The sequence below is a fragment of the Python bivittatus genome, unplaced genomic scaffold (genome assembly GCF_059951505.1).
Source record: "Python bivittatus isolate LINGU-HERP-01145 unplaced genomic scaffold, Pbiv_v1 ctg000070_np1212, whole genome shotgun sequence".
Lineage (NCBI taxonomy): Eukaryota > Metazoa > Chordata > Lepidosauria > Squamata > Pythonidae > Python > Python bivittatus.
This window is the reverse complement of record NW_028277034.1, coordinates 844,606-867,192: the sequence shown is the minus strand read 5'-3', so window position 1 is coordinate 867,192 and position 22,587 is coordinate 844,606. Positions and strand designations below refer to the sequence as shown.

Below are 22,587 nucleotides of genomic sequence, written 5' to 3'. Positions count from 1 at the left end.
GGATCTCGCGCCTTCTGGGGAAAGCCGAAGCCCCCCGCCCGGTCGCCTCCTCCGCTGTCCACTTTGCACAGCGCTTCCAGGGTCCTTCTCTTTTTTTAACAGGCTGTGTGGAAGAGAATGATCTTAATTTAAACAAAATAAGCCCAACTTCAGGATTTTAAGGACAACTAAAACGGAGAGTAGTCGACCGTATCGAATACCTATTTTGGACTTCAGAAAGCGGGTTTTCATACACCGAGAGCCCATCAGGGCAAAAGGAGTTAATGGGAAAAGGAGACAAGAGTGGGGTGGGGGAGCGTTTGTTCAAAGCACAATTGCTCAGTTCACTTCAGTGAGGAGGGAAATGGAGGAGAAAGGAAGAAATGAAAGTACACAAAAAGCTTAGGGAAGAACTGAAAACGAAAAGGATATTCTTTGGCCATAAAGAGAGAGCCAGGTCATCGAGCCAAAGCCCAGAACTCTGAGCTGCTGACAATGAGCAGAAGTTGGTGGAGGATGCTGAGAATAAAAAGAACTTCTTCAAATACATTCAAGTTAAAAGGAAAGAGAAAGAATTGTAATACCAGCTGCTCAGGGAAGAAAAAATGTAAAGCTCCTCAGCTCCCCTTTTGGATCCCTCTTCTGTGACAAAAATGTATCTTCCACCAGGAAATTGTGAAGGTGCAGGACTGAAGCTTCAGCTATATAGAAACAAGGTCAGAGAATATGTCTTTACTTTAAATTAATTCCACTCTCCAGGACCAGATGAATGGCATCTTCCAGTTGTGAATGAACTGGCTGATGGTCTGGCCAAACCTTGTGAATGATCTTCAACAAATCTTGAAGAACTGCTGAAGTGACAGATGACTGGGAAGAGCAAATATTGACTCTAACTTCAATCAGAGGGAAAAGGAAAATCCACCAAACTCAAACTACTCAGTTGGATATCAACTGATAAAGATTCATAAAGAAATTTATCTGTAACCACATTAAAATCAATGGAGTAATTACCAGAATATCTCATTTTTTTAATCAATTAACTTCATCAATGGATTCTGGGTATGCTGTAAGATGTAATATATCTTGACTTCAGAAAAGCATTTGATAAAGTATGTCATGGCATGGAAACCTATTGTCACTGGATGGCATGGCAATTAAGTTGTTACAAAACTGGCTCAAAAATTGTACTCAATGAATGCTCATCAATGATTCCTCACTTCAGAAATGTGTAATTTGGAGACTTTTTCAAGTGCAGATATCTTGGGCAATGAGAACTCATTTTATTAAAAAAAATAGCAATGTAAAATTATTAATTTACTCAATGAACAAGAATGCCACATTTGTCGATAACACCAATAGCATTTCTCTTTAAAAAAAGAAATTCTTTTAAAAAAAAGACCCAAAAGCACTGAGTTAGTGTTTCACTGGGAGCAGGCTGAAGTGCTATTGAAGTGCATACTACCTTTCTGCTCTGGAGAATTGCCCCAGGGATTCTGCACAGAAACAATGTCCAGCATGTGGTAATTTCATTCATGTTGTTTTCCTGGGAACTGCTATGATGTAGCCTCCAAACATCTTGCCTCTGCCCCCTTTATACATGCATCATGATGTTGCATGCACATATAAAATGGATGGAGCTTGCACTGCAACAGCTAAAGACTGCTTTTGTTATTTTGACAAAAGCACTGGATCCTGCAGATACTTCCATGCTGTCTTCTTCTAGGATTTCTTTTTCAACTTAGTCTAGCCTACAGCCTTGGGAATTTCTGGTGTACTCCCATCAAATACCAACCAGGTCCCACCCTAGTTTTTTTGAGATCAGCAAAGCTTGGCTGGGTACTGTCATTCTGATAACACTAACTGACTCTCACACCAATTTCTCTCTTTTATATGTAGGTCCTTTGAAAGCATGTACAGTCAATCCTCATTATTCATGGATTCCATATTTGCAAATTTGCCTACTCACTAAAATTTATTTGTAACCCCAAAATCAATACTCGCAGCACTTTTGCGGCCATTTGTGGACATGCGCAGAGTGGACGAAAAAATTGAGTTCCCCGATGTGTAGGTTCCCAGCTGAGGTTGAACAAGGCTTAACCTTGTTTTGCCTACTTGTTTCAGCTCTTATACCATCGACAAGTGTCTTGTATTTCCCTAGGAGGAATGGTTCAGTATTTGGTACTTCAGTGTTCCAAGTGACTTTATAGAACATAACTATCACGAATAATGAGAATCAACTGTATTTATATTTTTAAGAATTAGAAGTTACATACCCAAGAATTTATGACAAAAGAAACATTTTTGAATACCAGTAATGCTACCTGTTAATCCCACCCTGGAAAGAATATGTATTATTTTGAAACAAGAAAGGTTGGATTTGATGCCCTAAATAGCTCTTCCAATTCTATGATTCTGATTAAAAAGTATTATTCGTGGTTTGTTCAATCTTCCTTCTTAAGCAATTCCCTTGAGAGGAAAAAGTATCACCCATGATTCTTCTGCAGCAAGTTCCCCACTGCCCCCATCCATTATATATCCAACACAATTGTCTCTTTTAAAAAGTGTATGGCACTACAGCCTTAAGCATAAAAAACATTAAGAGCTCAACATATAGAAATCGATGAGTGCTTTGACCTATATTGGGACTGAAAAATGGCCTGGGGACACACAGCTTAGTGATGGAAGAGCACCGTCTTTGTCACTAGAGAGAGTCAAACTCTGCATGTTCAATCAGCAGGTCACAGGGAAGACTTTCTGTCTGACATGTTGGAGAGCTGTTGCATGTTAAAAATGTGGCAAATGGAGGGCTAAATGGATAACTTGTATACGATAATTTTCTCTGTTTATTCCCCCAAAAGTAGGTGAAAGGCTCAGTAGTAGAGCTTAAGCTTTACATGTCACGATTGCAACTTCACACTTCAGTCTTTACTTTATTGCAGTTTAATTCCAGATATCTGAGGATGAGCTATCAAAGATTAGTATCTGAAATTTGGGAGAGACCAGGGACCTGTCTTAGCATAAGGGAGATTCTTAGGTCCTATGACAAGAAACAATCATTGCAGTAAACAGGTAGATATCATACCACTGGTCTTAACTTAAAAAAAGTATCATGGAATCAATATTTATATGACAAAAGCAAAAGGAAATTAGCATGTTTACTGGGCTATGGAAGAGAAAGGAAAATATTGTATATATTGTATATATATTATATTGTTAGCAATAGTTTGTGGTGAGAAACTGATAATGATCCCCAAAAACAAATCATTAGTTTGAAGAAAATTCCCTGTGTTCCCTGCAATAAAGTGTAATAAATTACTGCAATCTGGCTAATCTTCTTGGAGATGTTCCATCACAAATATAAGCTACAACTGAGAAAGATCAGCTCAAGATATTTTGGTGCATAAGGCTGAAAATCCCGATGTGTTCACATCCATCTTAATAGTGGTTTAAGGCACCATCTAGTCCTCAATGTCGGTGAAGAAAAACCATTGCCTTAAAATTGGATTGTCTGAACTGTGGATTCTGCCCTATGCTTGTAGTGCTTTGTTAACCAAATCTATTGTCCTAATGCATATTGGAGGCCAATATTGCAGGCTAAGTGCCTGCATCAGTGCCTAGTCAATGACTAGCTGATTTACTTTTCTGGCCAAAAACACACCCTGCTACACATCACTTAATTTTGTCTCCTGAACAGGGGTGGTTAAATACTGCACCCTGTTGCTGTGTTAGGACCCTGTCATCTTCATCAGGAAAAATTAATTATTTTTTTTCCTCCATAGGAAGAACCAGCATAAGCTGGGGATTTGATAAAACCAAGTCTCCAGAATTCAAACAACAACACTGGGTTTGCCAGAATGTTCTGGTACTTCTGTAAACTGCCTATGCAGAAGAGGCCTCAGATGTAAAAACCATCTCCCATGCATATTATTTAACAGAAGGTACAACATATTGTTTGTTAGATTTATATCCTACCTTTTCTCCAGGAGTTCAAACAGCTTATACAGGGATACCTCTTCATTTTAGCTCAAGAACGGCCACTCTCTAGTATAGGTTGGGCTTAGAGTGATGGGTCCAAAGACACTCTTTAAGCTTCTATGGCTGAGGACAGATGTGAATCTGGACCTTCTAGTCCAACATCTGAATTGCCTACATCACCTAGCAGGGTAAAGTTTTTGTGTTTAATACCCCATTAAATTAATGTGAGCCACACACAAGAGTTTCAGCTGCAACCTAAGTGTCCTCATAATCCTTACTCTTTCTTCTAGCCTGGTGCCATGAATAGTACTGAGACCTCACTGTACCTTATGGTAGCATTGCCTTTGATTAGAGTAGGGCTTAGATCTCCTTTATGATGTGACTGAGACAGCTGGGCTATTGCATTACTGTGAAATGTCCATGAAAGAACCATACATTTCCCTTGTGGTAGAGGGAATAGCAGAGAGTAATTACTCCTGTTTGGTAATATGAAATAACCATGCTTGATTTCACATATCACTTTGTCTTTACCTAAGATGTCTTATCTTCCTCTTGCCTTTTACATTTATTGATATGTGGCCTCTTCTCACTTTCTGGCAATTTTTTAGAAACACAAGCAATATCTCCTGCCTGTCACTTTTTAATCTTCTGCTCTTTAGCTTAAATATGCTTAGTTGTTCTTGATAGCAAGATGAAAGTATCACTTTCTTATCTGTAAATGTAACTTACAAAATGCAGTCTGGTATTAGAGATATTTACACACCCTTCTTACTAGAATTAGCTGCAGGGAAACCCAGGGGAAATTTTTACATACATTTAGAGTATACTCCTTCTGCCCCTCAATCAACATTTTTCTTCTCAGTTGTGGTTTTGTAGAGAAAAATGTTGGAACAATATTGAGTTTATATTTGTAGGGCAGTGGAAGGACAGCCCAACTCCCCTTGAGGTCCAGTCCTCATCTTGGAAAACAGCATGATCTGACTGAAATTAGTTGAATCTTATTTTGATAGTCTGAATTTTAGATACTTATTTGGGGGATAGAGAGTGCTGCCTGATTATCTGACATGAGGAAAAACATAGTAGTAGATAATCTTTATTACAGTCACTGACTAGCAAGTTAAACAGTCAGCTTAATAAAAAATATACAAAACACAAACACTGTCTAGAAAAAGTAATAAAAATACCTAAAGCCTAAAACATTTTTAAAGCATCAATAAGAATGCATAAGTTTACCTCAAGGCAGTGAATACAGTAGCAAGATCCCAAAAATAAAAACTAAGTAACTGAAACAAAATGGCTAATGAATAAAAATAATTAAGGCATAAAATATTGAAATTCTACCTAATAAATATTAAACTATTAATTAAGAATATAGAAATATGAGTTAACGTGAATATAAGTATATATGAGACCATATATTGGTGACAGATTATCAGTGACAGATAAGTTATAACAGAAGATAAAACCTAGACACAGTGTAAGAGACTTAAAAATAAAATAAAGTTGTACATTAATAAAATTAGAAAATTAAGAGAATAGTTTCCTATGGAGGGTGATGGCAGCTGAAGGAAATTTTGCAACTCTCCTGGTGGTGTTAAGTTCTAGTCTGACAGCAAGGAACAAATAAGGTTGTCCTCACAGCAAAAAGAACTTCCGCTGATAACAAGAAGTATGAGGATGGAACATAAATTACTGTAAAAAGGACAGTAAAGGATGTTATAGTACTCATTATTTATGCTTTGTCAAGCAAATAGATTGAGAAGGGGTTGTGCAAAGGATGGTAGCAAGGAATAATGGTGCCCCTTCTTACTCTTGAGAGTAGAGAGTGGGAGAAAATAGAAGAGATTAACGCATTCAATATATTTTATAGCTGGAAAATGATAAAAGGTCTATGGCAGAAATTACTCAGTGAATATGACTGAACACAAGCAAAAGCACATTACTGAACTTATTTTTTGAGAGGGTCAATGGCAAAACATTCATATTTCTCCATCATCACATACACTGTAGAGATGTGTACAGTGTATGAGTTAATAAACTCTGTTCCCTCTAGATAGTAATAGAATGCTTGAGGGCCTACTAAGACTCACATACAAGGAACTTCAACCACTCATTTTGATTTGATTCCATTCTTGACACAGCCCCTTTAAATATACGCAGGCAATGGTCGGTAGGATCAGTTTCAGTTGATGGTTCTGTGAAAAGTTGAAGTTATATGGAGAAAGTAAATGGAAGAATGCATTCAATTATTTCTATGTTTTACTCTCATCCATGTTGATTACTAACATTACGTGGAAATGGATTTGACTAAATAGTCAGTTATATCTTTTTCAGAAATAGGATGGTAACAGCCACTTTGAAAGAGATTATTGTGTGGGCACTCCTTATGAAGTCCTCTTAGAATCAGAAAAGCTTGAGAGCCATCATCTATTTCCTAATACCCTCTTGTTGGGCAAAGTCTTGGAAGACAAATACAGTGGTACCTCAGTTCACGAACTTAATTCGTTCCGCGACTCTGGTCGCGAACCAAATTGGTCGTGAACCGAATCAAATTTTCCCATAAGGTTCAATGTAAATACAGTTAATCCGTTCTGACCCCTCCGAATTTGGTCGCCAACCAATTTTTGATCGGATCCTGTTCGTAACCCAATCCGGCGTTCACAAACGGAAGCAAAATTTTGCAAACGGAGCTGTTCGTGAACCGAATTGTTCGTGAACAGAAGCGTTCGTGAACCGAGGTACCACTGTATTGGGACCTCAGCTACAGATACTTTGGGATGACATTAATTATCTGAATCCTTTTCAATCTGGATGTAAGCCCAGATTTCATATTTCAGTGGAATTGGTTGCCCTAATGGATGACCTCTGTCTGGGGAAAGAAGAGGAAAGAACTTTTATTGTCTTGGCACTCAACCTCTAGAACATTTTCTCCATATACTGTGATTAAAATCGATGTTATAGTAAGTTAATTCCAAGTCATGCCTTTTCTCTTTGGTTTGGTATTTAAAATTGCTTTATTCTGTTGAATTTTTATTGCTTTCATCTAACTTGGTGGTCACAGACTGTATTTACTATTAAATATATATATTTAAAGACTTTCCTTACTGTTTTAGGATTGTGTTTGTTGCATTTTATGATAATTTGTATTATTTATTGTTCACCATCCTGATATTTGTTGATGAAAGGCAGTTTATACATATATAAATAAATAAGTAATAGATTGCACAAAGGAGTACTGGTTTAAAATATTCATTACTGATAAATGAACTGAGAAGGAGGAGGAAGAAGAGGAAAATTGAAAAAAGCAATTGGGATAGATAAGGCAAAGCAAGGCTATGAAGACTTAAAGGCTAAAGGAATTTTACAAGAAACAACAGAGGAAGCCACTAAAGAGTATAACGTAACTACATAAAGCACAATAAACACAAAATGAAAATAGTAGAAGAGTTAAGAATAATGTATAGTTTTAAGTTGAATCAACAGAAATGGTACAGAGAAATACACAAACTTAACTGGAATAGATATGGAAGCCAAACAAAGAGAATGTATGTTCTTAAGATAATAGGATGAGGAGCAATCAAAGAAAAAGAGGAGTTAAAAAAAAAAAAAAGAACAGGAAATGTGAGAGAAATCTCAGTATTCCCTCTTCTGTGTATTAAAATGGAGAGAATACTCCAACATTAACATGGAAACAGCTGTAAGATAATGGGTGATATTAGTATAAAATGAAGGATGTGAACAGAAAGGTAGCGCTGGGTATAATCAGTGTGTTGATGATTCTGAAATGAGAGCTCAACAATACAAGAAGCCAAGAGACAAAATATTACTATTAATGGATATTAACAGCAAAGAAAGAGGAGGAGGAAAATCTCAAAATCAGGAACAATTATCTGGTAGCTAATAAACCCAGCATAACAAACAGAGAAATAAACAGAGAAATTGCAAAACCAGAAAAACAATGAGAAAAGAGAAAAATAGTAACTTGAAATCTAACCACTCACACTGAGATGTGTGAATCAGTCACTGAGAAAGAGATAGTGAAAACTTTACTGAATGTTGAATGACAACTTTCAGAAAACCAGGTGAAACAAGGAAATAATAATAAAAATAAAATAAATTAGGAATGATGAGAGATATGCACAGACTAGCTGAAACTAAATGCAACGGTACAGGGCAACAATAACTAACAGAGAAGGAACAGAAGAACTTTGGATTTGCAAGGAACCATCTGATTTCTATTATGTTTACTCTCACATCGTTTATCTGCTGAGCAGGGACATTTCTGTTATATATGAGAGAGAGTGCCTTTCCAAAAAAGAGTAACTCCAGGGTGAAGGTAAGACCTCAACACCAATTTTTGAGATTCCACTCCAACTGAGAGTCTCCCATTGGGGGGAGATGGGCGGGGGACAAATTAAATAAATAAATAAATTCCTTGTATGTTGTATTACACTGTTTTTATGTGCCTTATACAAGGAAAGAAAATAAAGTGTATGAATGCTGTACTGCTGAAAATAAATTGGATATTCTTTTTGAGGCCTTCACAAGTGTTTGTTGCTTTCATTAATCAATTTGATATATATCTGTCATGAATGAAAAATTGTAAATCTTGAGCTAGAAATCCAATAGAAAAAAAAGTATCAGAAATAAATGGTGACTTCTCTGTGTCAACGAATCAACATCCCATATCAATTTATCAGTTTCAACTTTCTGATCTTGAGAAAGGTTTAGCAAAAATAACAGTGACTGAAGATGATGGTTATAAATGACTTACCTGTTCAATCAAAATCCCATGTTTGATTTGTTTTGATATTCAGATTAACTGCTTTAGTACTGCTTGCTACCTACTAGGGTACCTAATAGGATCAGATGGGACTATTGTTTCTGAATAAATAAGGTTTATAACCACAAGAGTTCTGCATATAGAGAAAGAAAATATTGTTCATTCTCTCATGTGAAAACATCTAGTGTGGGTACTAACTGAATGACAAATTTGCACTGTCTGGTTGGAGAGTGAGGACTGATTAGTTCATGATGTTCTTTGCATATTCTCAAATGTTTTGAAATCTGTGAGGACAACTGCAGGTCAGCTTCAACCTGCTTTGTGAGGAATTGGGAGCCTGTAAGTTATATCAATGGTGTCCTTCTGTCTGTGACATACATCCGGCTGGCCATTGTAGGACAGAGAATGCTGGACTAGTTGGACTGTTGATCCAGCAAGGCTCCTCTGATGTTCTTAAGCTATAACATGGTTTTCTTTTACTTAGAATTAGGTTGTAGTGTGAAGCCAGCAATTACAATTTCTAAACTATGATTATGTGTGAGTCCAACTATTGTGATCAATTCTGGTTAAAACTAACTATGGCTTAATACATCGTGTAAACCCAAACCAATTTCTCATTCTGATAATTCTATTTTGGAACAAACTCAGACTTCCATTTCTCTAATGTTTAATCCATAACGCAAGCTTCCAACAATACAATACAGAACTGTATCGCATAGTCATTACCCTTCATCTGTGTCTGAAAAACACTTTTGATATAACTAAAATTTTACAACCATTTCCATGCTTTCGAATATGAAAAGATGAAGGGCGAGACTTGTTGCTGTCACTAAGTCTGCAATCCAGACAGAGGACATGAAAAGCAGACAAGCCGCAGGGAAAAGAATGATCTTACAGCCTTCTCAGTGTCCTTTTCTCTAGGACAAGCAGGCACCAGAAACCCACTTTAATTTCTGCAGTTTTTCTTCTCTTAAAAGCAAGATTTAAATGCTCTAGTCTGAAAAAAACAGCATGCCGATACAGTTGGAGATTCATTGATTAATTTTAATTTAGGAAGTGTGTGCTTGCTGACTCAGCAGGTGACTGGAGGACAGGACTTCTGTCACAGCAAGATACACTCTTCTGCAACTCTGTTTTCTCTATTTCTGTTCTCTAACACTGATTTTGCGGTTTTCTCTAAACTGATTGACCATGCTGGTTAACCTGGGGAGATTTAGGTACTGTATAAATGTGGAGGAAGGGCACTCAGGTTTCTTTCTACAAACATCATCGAGAGGAAAAGATAATTGAGACACATTTTTTTTCATCTTTTGGATTATATAAGCAACATTAAGTTTAGGCTCAGATTTAACAACATATCCTGAATGCACTGCTTTCCTTTTTTTATCCATGAATGGAAAGCAGCTGTAGGAAGAGAAGCTAAATTAAATAATGAAGACAGATAATGGAGGAGGAAAAGGATTGCTTAACTCTTTCCATTCCAGTTGCTGTTCTGTTCCAACCCCTTTGCCAGGGTTTCTCAACCTGAGCAACTTCAAGATGTGTGGGCTTCAACTGGTCTACACCAGTTGCTGGCTGGGGAATTCTAGGAGCTGAATTCCACCCATCTTAAAGTTGCAGAGCTTGAGAAACACTGTTCTTTGCCATTTGAAGGGGAATTATATAGCCCTTTCATACATGTGTGAAAAGCAGGCCTCTAAATTAGAAAATCTAAAATTATTATAACAAAGCAAAGAGACCAATCATAGCACCAAAGGTGTCAGTGTGGTTAGTGAAAAAGGGAGCCTCACATTCCCATCCACCTTTAGTTGTGTTCAGTGGATAACTTTGGACCAGTCCCTGTCTCTCAACCTGACCTATGTCACTGGGTTGTTGGGAGGATAAATTTGTCCCTCCAACCTGGAGGAGTTAACTGTTTCTCTTATTAATTTCTCATAGCCATAAAGTTAGCTTCAGCTTGGCTGCTTTAATCAGCCCTCAAAGGCAAAGTTATCCTAATTTTGCTAGATATCTACCCACATTTTCAAGCTCTACAATTTGAAAAGAATCCAAATCAACTGGACTACCAGTTGCCAAAGTTAGAATCAACTGACCTTCCTTCATATCAGAATCTAAGCAATTTAGATCCTAGTGGTTGTATCTGCACAGAATAAAACAAACTGTTTACAGTGAACCTTAACAACAGCACTCTGACTCTCTTGCCAGCATCTTGGCAACACCATGGCTGGTTTGCACATGACACTAACCCAGAGTTTAAGAATAGTTCATCACAATGGGCAAAACCAAACAAACCACATGCTTAGCACAATGCATGTACTGAATCAATATGTTAAAAATAAAATACTGGTTTATTCCATGCAGATGTGATTATTTCTTTGTAGTCCTTATTGCCATGAATTTAGTCTCCAATTTGACTCCAGTCTGTGTCTGAGCCAATTTACCTTACCTTTTTCTTTATGGGCACTTCTGCTAATTCCTTCTGCTCCCTTTTAAGAGAAAGCTGAGTAGGCTTTCCCGGAATACAGGGCACTTAAACAGGGATTGTGTAGCTCATACGAGCCATTCCTTATTTTATGTATCAGCCATCATTTTATCAGTACCAGTGACATTAAAGACAGGAAAATGTCCAACTAGTTTCAGGAAACTTCTGGATCCATCAGATGTCTAGGCAGGTCCTGTTACATAATCCAGCAGTATAGACATCCATTCCTAACCACGATGACACCAGAATGACAAAACAGACATTGTGATGTCATGATATCACACACAAGGATAAAAAGAAGAGTTTGTGATCCAAAGTTGTGATGCACTTGCCTCCCTCTGTGCATGCCTTTATGCAACCCTCTTGTGGAAGTTATACTGGAACTCTATTCCAAAAAGAACCACAAAGTGATTTGTCTGTTATAATTGAGTCCTTGCTCCTTCAGGGTTGTAACTGAAGCTGAATGAGTAAAGGTTCCTGACCAATATTTAAGGTGACATTATGTTCAAGAATTTTAATAAATCATAACCCCGTCACCAACACAATGTTGTTTTCTGTCCAATATGCAGATACCAAATATTGCTGTCACATATTTAATTTCAATTTTAATGGTACCATTAATCAGCAAATGAGGACATGGTGACTCAGGACCCAATGTTCTATCAACTATATTGTTAGTTTCAGTAGAGAACATTTCTCACTTCCATCCATGTGATCTGGATTTGCCAGGCTTATAAAATTAATATATGTTAACTGCTGCTTCTAATAGATGATCTGCTAACATAGTAGATTCCAGAATTACTCTCTGAAGAATGACTGTTTGCACAAAATACTTACCCATGATCAACAGAATCATGGTTTATACAACCCAAATTTTTGAGTGGATCCACACAGCATGTCAGGCTATAATGTGATTGGCTAGTTTGAGGCTAAATTAAATGTTCAACAAATGCTTTTATTGTTTGAGACCAGTCTGCATTTACTGGATGGAAATGAATGCATTAGGCCGCATCAGGATTACACAGGGGGTAACAATCTTATATAAAACAGGTGTGCTTGGCTAGTTTGTTGGATTGGAAGTTATGCAGATGAAAAAGAGGTCAGGGTTCAGCCTGTTTAAATAATAATGATGTAGAAAAGAGAATTTCAGCAGGTGTAGCTACCATAGCAGCCAGCACTGATGGAAATTCTCACTCTCTTAAAGGGGAAGTCAGATCTTTTTTTCATTAGCTCATTTTAATTACCTTCCTAGGATCTACAGCTGGTGTTCCAAGTCCTAACTCTCCCGAGATTGTCCTGGACTATGATGATTTCCTGGTTAGTAATACAAGCAAGGAGCAATTCTATTTGTGCCTTAGCTAGGCAGTTACTGTGCGCAGATCTACAGAGATTTGTAACCCCACCAGTTCTAGGATTATGGCCAGCAATTCCAGGGAGGATGTGAAAGCAGGTGGCTTCTTGAGTGCCCATGGAGGAGGTCAGGTGGCTTGCATTTAGATGGTTGGGGGCAGGCTGTGCAAACTCATTCCTTTTTGTTGTTACTGAATTCTGTTGTTGCCACTATTTCAGACATTACTTCCAAATGCTCTGAGATTCGTAATTTAGGTAATAAACTAATAGAGACAGTAAGGTTATATAGCACTAAAGCATTGATGAGAAGCAATGTAAATAAATTGTAACAGCAGCAGCAGCAGAGCAGATTAAACCATAATTAAGACCACTGTACCTTACAGTGCCATATCACATGGAAGCCACAATGGTTTATTGAGCCAAGACCAGCTTAGCCACTGCCCCCCAACCCGTGAAGCTTATAGGGTCTTCTTGGGCCAGACTAGACTAACCTCTGCTTTGTTGGACAAGCCATAGTGACCTGATTCACAAATAACACTAAGCTGCATGATGCTAATCATGGCTGGCAAACTGCAATGGTAGATTCACATATTCACACATTACACTAAACCAAAACCAAATAAATCATATTATGACTAGGTGGGATATGTGGTAAAGTATCCTCAAAGATTAAAGTTTTTGATAATGTTTTAAAGAGCTATTCTGTTTGCTCTGTGTATAATGTTTTAGTAAATGTACTCAACTGGAAACTGGTGTTTGTGTAATCCTTTTGCCTAGCCTGTGTATCAGATGGTGGATGAACATACAGTTTTTACCTAAATTAAAGGGAAGATTTGGAAAATGGGCCTATAGGTTAAATATAGACTTTGTGGTCAAATGTTCAATATGGGGGTTATGAACGACAGTTAATAATATGAATGGTAGCAACATATGCAGAGATATATGTACATCAAGAGGATATGCCAGCCTGCCAACTTCCCAGATTGTTCCCGTATGTCACAGAATGCATTTAAATGGAATAAAATTTCCACTTACACCTTAGAATCATATTCTTTTACTACCTCTTTTTTTAGATGTATGCATAATACTAGCTCAAGCCTGGTAGAATGCATTAATATCCCTTTCTAAAGACTCTTTTAATCAAATATGCTGTCTGCAAATGCTTATAACTGATCAAGAGTGGGAAATGTGGTGCATGTGCTCAAAGCCACTCCCCTTTTATCTGTCTTGAATAGGATTTGCACAGAGCCTCCTTAATGCTCATATCCCCAAAAATGCGGATTCACCAAAGCCCTTGAAGAAACAGTAGGTTTCAAGGAGATATTTAAAGATATGGATGGAGGCATCATTTAATGATGATGATGATGCAGCTCCAAGCATAGACTGAAACACTGAAGAACAGGGATTTTTTTTAATGAGAGGAAATGTGTTTCATCCAAAATACTACATGTCCCTAATCAATTATTTATGATGGCATCCAAAATTCTTGTAAAAGTCAGGGACTCGGACATACAAGAAACTCAGTAAAGCTTCAAAATCAAACTAGGTCAAGATGACCCACATACATTGGATTATTCTATCCCAGAAAGTTTTTTTCTGCCCTTCACTTTTTTAAATTTCCATGAGCCTGGACATTATTCAACTCTTTACCTTCATGGTTTCCACTGCTTGTCTCGAGTCTTCAATTTTTACTCTTCTGTGAAGCTGGAGGCATGTTTCTTTCATTTAATCTAGGTTACATATTGAGTGTTTATTCCAGAATCTCTGCCCATACCCACTTGTGATCTATTCTTCAAAAGAAAAAATAAGGAAAAGCTTTATGTGGCAATATATGGTTGTGCTCCAATAAAGCTTTTCCCTATTTTACTTCAATATAATCAAAATCAGATTGTTGACACTTGGTGCAAATCTTGTTGCTGCACTGATGTTTATTCTTGACCTCCTGTGTCCCTTTCCTGAAATCCAAAGCAGTGAGCACAGGAATTCTCCTATAAACTGGACAATATGGAGTTTGAAAGCAAGCTGCCTCGGAACAGTTAGTAGACAGGATAATTGGGTGTTAATGAGCTAAATCCACTAAGTATTGATGCTTCCAAGTGGGCTTCCTGGAACCATTTAAACTTAATGTTTCAAAGATCATACAGATTATTGGCTCCTCCAATCTGTCAGGCTACTTTTTACAGTTCCACTGGGGAAAATAAAACCACTCTGTATGAGTTCGAATTATCATGTTAATGACTAACCAGACTTGTTCTCAAGGGAAGTGACATAAAAGAGCATATAAAAGGGAGGGAAAAAAATCAAGAGCTTTGTTTTTTTGTTTGTACCTCCAAATTAGAGATGAAAAGTTCCTACCTAACTTATAAAGTGGTCTGTGGTTTTAGCTTACCATGTTTGTGAATCTGGCTGCAATGAGTCGATGGCTGGGTTCACACAACACAAAGCCAAAGCAACCGCGTAATATGTTAGTGTAGTGTGTAAGCAATGTCAGTCTGTTGGGAGAGTGTGCAAAGACAGCTTCAAGATAATCGGGAAAGGCACTTGGGATGAGTTGGGTATGCTAAGCAAACACTCCAGAATCCTCTATTCACAAGCCAAATGTTTCAAATAGACAGTTCAGTTGACATGCAAATATAGCACCTGTTTATTCTGACTGAGAGCCATGACAAGCCCATATGAATATGAGGGGAAAATAAGGACATTGCAAGGCCTTTGAAGGTTGTGCTCACACTCCAGTGCAATCTTTGTTGAGCTCAGGGCCCCAATAACTCTTGTAGTAGAAAGCATTTGCAAGAACACCTGCACAGTTCCTTCTCATTTAAGCATAAAAATATGCTTGTAAAACAGGAATCCAACACAGTTGCAAAGTTTAAAACGGCCACTTTATTCTGACAACTTAAAACCAGAAAAAAAATGTGCAAAGTTAAAAGAAAATAAGGAAGCGACCTTAACAAACCCTTTCTCAAGAATAAGAATATAGAACATTACCAGAATCAGACTGGGAGCGCAAAGCAATGGCTCCCTCTGTTGTTGTCTTTTGGGATGTGCAGAGGAATAAATGTGGAAATCATATATCAAAGGTATTAACAGAATGTAGGTTTGTAACTGATGGAAAATATGCAGTGTTGACACATTTATATTAGGAAATTGACCATAAATCCTGTCTGGAGTTATACAACATCAACATAATAATCTAGCTGTTATATTAAACAGTGTTTTTGCCATGATTATATTGGACTGTGGATTATTTATTTATTAAATTTGTATGCCACCCATCTCCCCCCAGAGGGTGGCTCACAGTTATTAATAATGTACATGGTTGTATGTCTGGGAGGACTTCTTATACCACCATCAATTAGAGGGAGATGAGTGTTTGTTGTAACACATTATAACATGTTATGTTCTAAAAATGTGAATTTTAGGGAAAAAAAGACTTATTTGCCTCTTTTGCAGTATTTCCTAGGGCTGGGTAGGTCGTCCAGATTTGGAGGGGAGAATGTGATTTAGAGCACAACTGGATGGTTCATAACACCTATTGGGAACACCTTAAAAGAGTGGTGTATTATTCAAGAATAAAACAATTCTGAATTTGGAAAAAAGAGCAAGTGAAGCCTAAAAGCCAACAATGTATGATTTATCTCTTACGCCCTTCCAACATTCCAATTTGTAAGAGTACCAAAACTTGAATGGATCATTTTGCTGTTAAGAAGGTTTCTTCTTGGCGTCTTTATCTCGAAAGTAAAAAGGGAACCATGAAAGACCCAGTCTGGGTCAAAAGCCAACGACAGTTAATGGCTGTCACACAAAGGAAAGTGGTTGTTCCTCAAAAGGCCAAAGTCAGCTCTTTAAGAAATAATGGAAGATACTACCATTTTACATTTCAATCTGTTGTAAAAATTAGCAGCCATAACCAAAATAGAGTGTTCTGGAAAAAACATTTCATCACCAATTGTGAGATGTCACAATCAGAGACACTATCAGCCAAACAGTCCAGTACAAAGCAAATTACAGTGGTACCTCGGGATACGAACTTGATCCGTTCCGTGACTCTGGGCGTATCCCGAGTTGGTCGTAACCCGACGCAAATTTCCCCATAGGGTTCAATGTAAATCTGGTTACTCCGTTTCGCTGTCTGAATTCGGTCGCACCCTGAAGCAAATTTTCCCATAAGGTTCAATGTAATTACCATTAATCCGTTCTGGCGTCCGCGGACCACGCGTCAGGGGCGGGAAAATGGCCGGGCACGGTGCGGCGCGAAAATGGCCGGGCGCAAAACAGCTGGGCACCGCACTGTGCGGCGGGAAAACGGCCGGGCGCCGCGCCGTGCTGCGGGAAAACGGCCGGGCACCGCGCCGCGGGAAAACGGCCGGGCACTGCGCGGCGGGAAAACGGCCGGGCGCTGCGTGGTGGGAAAATGGCCGCGGACCACGTGTCAGGGGCGGGAAAATGGCCGCGGACCACGTGTCAGGGGCGGGAAAATGGCCGCAGACCACGTGTCGGGCGGAAAAATGACCATACCTCGAGGCGGAGTTCGCACATCGAGGTAGATTTTTGCAGCTGGAGCTGGTCGTAACCTGAAAAGTTCGTTAGTAGAGGCGTTCGTATCCCGAGGTACCACTGTACATTATCCCAACCTCCCTTTTCTCCATGGTTGCCAGAGACAGAACCAGTCCTTCTCTGTCCTGAACACTAACTATGAGATGCTGGATGTTGCCTGACAACTGGGCTTCTGACCTCACTGCTGAAGGCAAAGGCTACCCTCTCCTGATCCTTTGTTCTCTCAGAAATGCATCACTCTGCCTTTAATTGTCCCTTCCTTGCCCATAATAAATTTCAACAATATTCCCAAGGGACATTCGGCTAGCTAGTGCAGCAGCCCTGAGGTCATGCAGAGCTTCCCTGAATAGTCAAAACCAGATGAATTACTATTAACTCTTTTAGTTGTTTCAGTTCTCTTCTGACTTTGAGATATTATTACAGAACTAGTTAAAAGTATCTTCCTTTCTCCGGCAAAACAAATAAACAAACATAGTAAGAGATAGGAATCTTGGTGCATGCCATGAAATCTTTCCCTGCATATAATAAATGCAATGGAAGTTGTTTATACAGCAGAGTTAGGGCCTCATAGTGGGCAGGTTTCCTCTGTGTTTAGACATGTTTGCTCCAAAGTAAATTAGCATTGGGAACTAGTCTTAGCTTTCCAATGTAAGTCTTATGAATGTATCATATTAGGGAGAATTAATACATCAAAGAGACCACACTCTCCTTCACCATCTACAGTACTGTGCAACCGTTTTAGGCAGGTGTGAAAAAATACTGTAAAGTAAGAATGCTTTCAAAAATATATATTGTAATTGTTTACGTTTATCAATTTAGAAAAGGCAAAGTGAGCAAACAGAAGAGAAATCCAAATCAAATCAATATTTGGTGTGACCACCTTTTGCCTTCAAAACAGCATCAATTCTTCTAGGTACACTTGCACAGAGTTTTTGAAGGAACTCGGCAGGCAGGTTGTTCCGAACATCTTGGAGAACTAACCACAGATCTCCTGTGGATGTAGGCTGCCTCAAATCCTTCTGTCTCTTCATGTAATCCCAGACAGACTCGATGAACTTGAGATCAGGGCTAGGTGGGGGCCTAACTATCACTTCCAGGACTCCTTGTTCTTCTTGACACTGAAGATAGTTCTTCATGACATTGGCTGTATGTTTGGGGTCATTGTCCTGCTGCAGAATACATTTGAGGCCACTCGCACGCCTCCCTGATGATATGGCATGATGGATAAGTATCTGCCTGTATTTCTCAGCACTGAGGACACCATTGATCCTGACCAAATCCCCAACTCCATTTGCAGAGATGCAGCCCCAAATTTGTAAGGAACCTCAACCATGCTTCACTGTTGCCGGCAGATACTCATTATTGTACCGCTCTCCAGCCCTTCAGTGAACAAACTGCCTCCTACTACAGCCAAATATTTCAAATTTTGACTCATTAGTCCAGAGCACCTGCTGCCATTTTTCTGCACCCCAGTTCCTATGTTTTCATGCATAGTTGAGTCGCTTAGCCTTGTTTCCACATCAGAGATATAGCTTTTTGGCCACAGTTCTTCTATAAAGACCACTTCTGGCCAGATTTCTCCAGACAGTAGATGGGTGTACCTGGGTCCCACTGGTTTCCGCCAGTTATGTGCTGATGGCACTACTGGACATCTTCTGATGTCAAAGGGAAGTAAACACAATGTGTCTTCCATCTGCCGTATTAAGTTTCCTTGGCCAACCACTGCATCTGCAGTCCTCAACATTGCCCATTTCTTTGTGCTTCTTCAGAAGAGCTTGAACAGCACATCTTGAAACCCCAGTCTGCTTTGAAATTTTTCCCTGGGAGAGACCTTGCTGATGCAGTATAACTACCTTGTGTCTTGTTGCTATGCTCAGTCTTGCCATGGTGTATGACCTGTGACATGAGACTGTCTTCCACAACCTCACCTTAGCAGCAGAGTTTGGCTGTTCCTCACCCAGTTTTAAGCCTCCTACACAGCTGTTTCTGTTTCAGTTAATGACTGTGTTTCAACCTACATATGAAATTGATGATCATTAGCACTTGCTTGGTATAATTGGTTAATCATACACCTGACTCTAGTCCTACAAGATCCCTGACTTTGTGCAAGTGTACAAAGTGTGCAAGTGCAAGAATTGATGCTGGTTTGAAGCCAAAGGGCAGTCACACCAAATATTAATTTTAGATTTTTCTTCTGCTTGCTCACTTTGCATTTTGTAAATTGATAAAAATAAACAATTACAATATATATTTTTGAAAGCATTCTTACTTTACAGCATTTTTTCACACCTGCCTAAAACTTTTGCACAGTACTGTATATCCCTCGCCAACCCTCCAAACTATGCAATCTTTTCTCCTGAGGATGAGTCATGTGTGGCCCCCAGTTGTTGTTGAACCTCAATTCCCCTTAGCCCTAGCAAGCAAGATCAAAGCGGTGAGATATGGGAATTGCACCTGAAGAACATCTGGAAGAACATAAATGTACATATAAGCAATATGCTTTGTATGGAGGACATATATATTTTCTGAATCATGAGACTTCAAAGACAGAAGGAGACTCTCAAAAAGGCAGATAAATAGGTGGACGGAAGTAAAAGTAGTCTCAGTCCCTTTAAAGAATATGACTTTTCATCTAAGCAGCAATTTGAAAGAGTGTCCCTCAGGCCTTTTTGCCACTGAACTACACATACAGATTACACATTCCATGCTCTCTTTTAGAATGGCTACTTCTGTCTGTCTGATATTCTATCAGATTTTTTCCTTGATGCACTGTAAGATGCTTTTGGCCAGTAGAATGTATTGTTTTCTTTCACAAATCATAATTTATGTTTGAAGCTCAGCATCTGCATCTACTTCACAAGCATATAGGTGATAATGAGATTTCATTTGGGTAACAGCTTTTATCTGCTGAAAAACTATGATTCTAATAGGTTCTATTTCTAATTCTAGAGTTTTTCTTGGATCCAAGAAATAAAATTTAGTTAAAACCACACAAATTGTAGGTTTATCCTTCTTAACCGCCCTCCCCCAATACACTGGCTTGAAATAAGTAAATAAATCACATTATTGGAGCGAGGGCTACAATTTTAGGCAGAAGCTATTATTGTTTCATTTTCCTATTGTGTGGAAGGAAAATTGTCTCAGTGCTGTAACCTATTTATTTACTCAGGCAGTATGATGTATTTCACCCAAAGAAGTATCCAAAGGGGCAATCTTCTCTAAACTCTCTTGTATATTAGTTATGTTCAGACACTGGAATCTTATCAAAAACTGTATGCAAATATTTAATAAATACAGTGTAACATTAAAAATAAATTTAGCTTTTGCTTCTAGAAAATTCTGGCATGATCCAAAAATGCTATATGTCAGTGCTGTTATATTCCAAACCTGTTCCCCTTTAACATCTTGTGATTTTCCAATCTTATGGTAAGTCAGTCCTGGTCATGCATCTTGTTTGGAGAGATGGTAAGACCTGTAGGAGATAAGGACCCCATATCCCTTTTACAGAAAATCATTAGTGGAAACAGCTAAAATGTCATCTTAATAAAACTAGAAGGAATACTTGAACTGGAACAAGTAATCTATATAAAAACTTTGCTTATTTCTGTAAACAGCCTGATATACAGTGGAGGGGAATAAAAAAAGCAAGGGTGAAATTATCCTACTAAATATTAGCACATAATTTAAAAAATCTGATGGCTGAAATGATATACATCAACCCAAGCTGCCACTAGTGAGCTATTTATGCTTTCTCAAAAGGACCAACCTTTCTCTAAAAAGTTATGCAAAAGGAGCAAAGCTGGTACTTCTTCTCAGACTGGAGATCAAATGAAGTTTTCTAACTGAAACGTACATTTTTCCTTTATAAGATCAGGACTATCATTAGGGATTTAATTCATCCACTGAAAAATGTTCAAGTTATTTGCTTACATTGATAAAAATTCAAACACAATATTGTGCTTTTAAGTAGCAGTAAATTAAGGGAGATGAAGTTCTCTGCCTCAAACAGCAGTCCTCATCCTAAAACGCAGGTATTTAGAACAAATGAATGTTTATTCTTTTTGAGTGCACTCTATAGTACAAAAATGTTTGCATTATAGAGATACAAACAAAAAAGGCCAAATTAAAAAAAAAAATCTGTAATGGAATGGTAAACCTAAGCTTTAAAAAACTCCATGAAAATAGAAGAAGTTCACTTCTAGAAGTTTAGAACAGAACAAATGATAACCATTTGAAAAGAAAGTAAAATTAAGAAAGTAGAATGCAGCACATGGTAAGTTTTCAGCACTTCTTATGCATAAAATTAAAATTAGCATAAAATTAGCCAGGTTATATTATTAGAACAAAATTATTTATGCATCCAAGACTCAGAAATAGTTATATGAATTATGCTGCTGATAAAGGTTTTGTTCTCCTTATCTCTACTTCTCTTTTGCTCTTGAAAATCAAATCTCCTTTTTTCTGTTTGATTCACAGCACACTATACAGTGTTTAAAAATGGGATTGTTGCTATTATATGTAATTTGACCTTAAGGCATGATCTCCCATAGCAAGTTTTGTTTCTGAAAACATACAAATGAACAAAATATTTAATATACTTAAAGAAACATCCAATATTTCATTTTATGTATATTTTATTTTAAAAAGGAGTCAAAGAAATGTTGTTTTAAGAATACCTATATTCTTCCTTTTTACACTTTTTATTATTAACACTTAAAAAAACATTCAAACACTGAGGAAAAATTAAATAACTTTGGAAGCAGAACTCCTTTCTTTTCTGCCTACATACATACAATTCTGAGCTGTTGACACAAAACCCCCTCCCACATTCATAAAACCCCTACAACTATTGTCAAACATAAATTAAATAAATCATAGGCACTAGTTTATCATATTCATGTTTCCACACTTCAATATACCCAAACCTCTAAAACACAGAAAGTCATAGGATGTCCTGGCAATCAAATAAACTGACAATGTGAAAGTCTCCTCTAATTACACTTTTTTCAGGAATCTAAATTTGCTGGACGTTTATTACAATGTGGCAGTAGGAGGATGCTCTTAGAACTTAATACACTGTCAAAATAATGTAAGAGGTGATGCATAAAAACAACACTTATAAATTAAGGTGATGCAGCTTAGTAAAAAAGGCAACATCTGGATGTATGAATAAAATATTCAGTTAAATATTTTTCTAGTAAAGGTAGAAATGAGAATGTCTTCACTTATGAAGATTGCAATGTCTGCTTTGCTAGAGCCCCATTTTAGAAATCAGGCTAGGTAAAGTTACCTAAAAATATTTGGACACCTCATGTTTTCTGCTCAGCACTTTAAATATATTGGACTAACAGTGCAAAACAGCTTGGTTAACTTCTCCTCCCACAATTATTGGCTACACTGATTTAAGAAGACACTCCAGTTCAATTCTTTTTGATATGATTTGACTGTAATTTAGGATGCT

The 22,587-nt window shown here is 37.8% G+C and overlaps 1 protein-coding gene across 1 annotated transcript in view; it reads right to left on the bottom strand.

The window, feature by feature from the left end:
• Window positions 1-15,450: 15,450 nt before the first annotated feature.
• Window positions 15,451-22,587, bottom strand: part of SLAIN2 (SLAIN family member 2) — a 43,474-nt gene continuing 36,337 nt past the window's right edge. The window contains exon 10 of the mRNA XM_015889223.3: window positions 15,451-20,598. The gene's annotated coding sequence lies outside the window, so the exon portion shown is untranslated. The remainder of the gene's footprint in view (window positions 20,599-22,587) is intronic.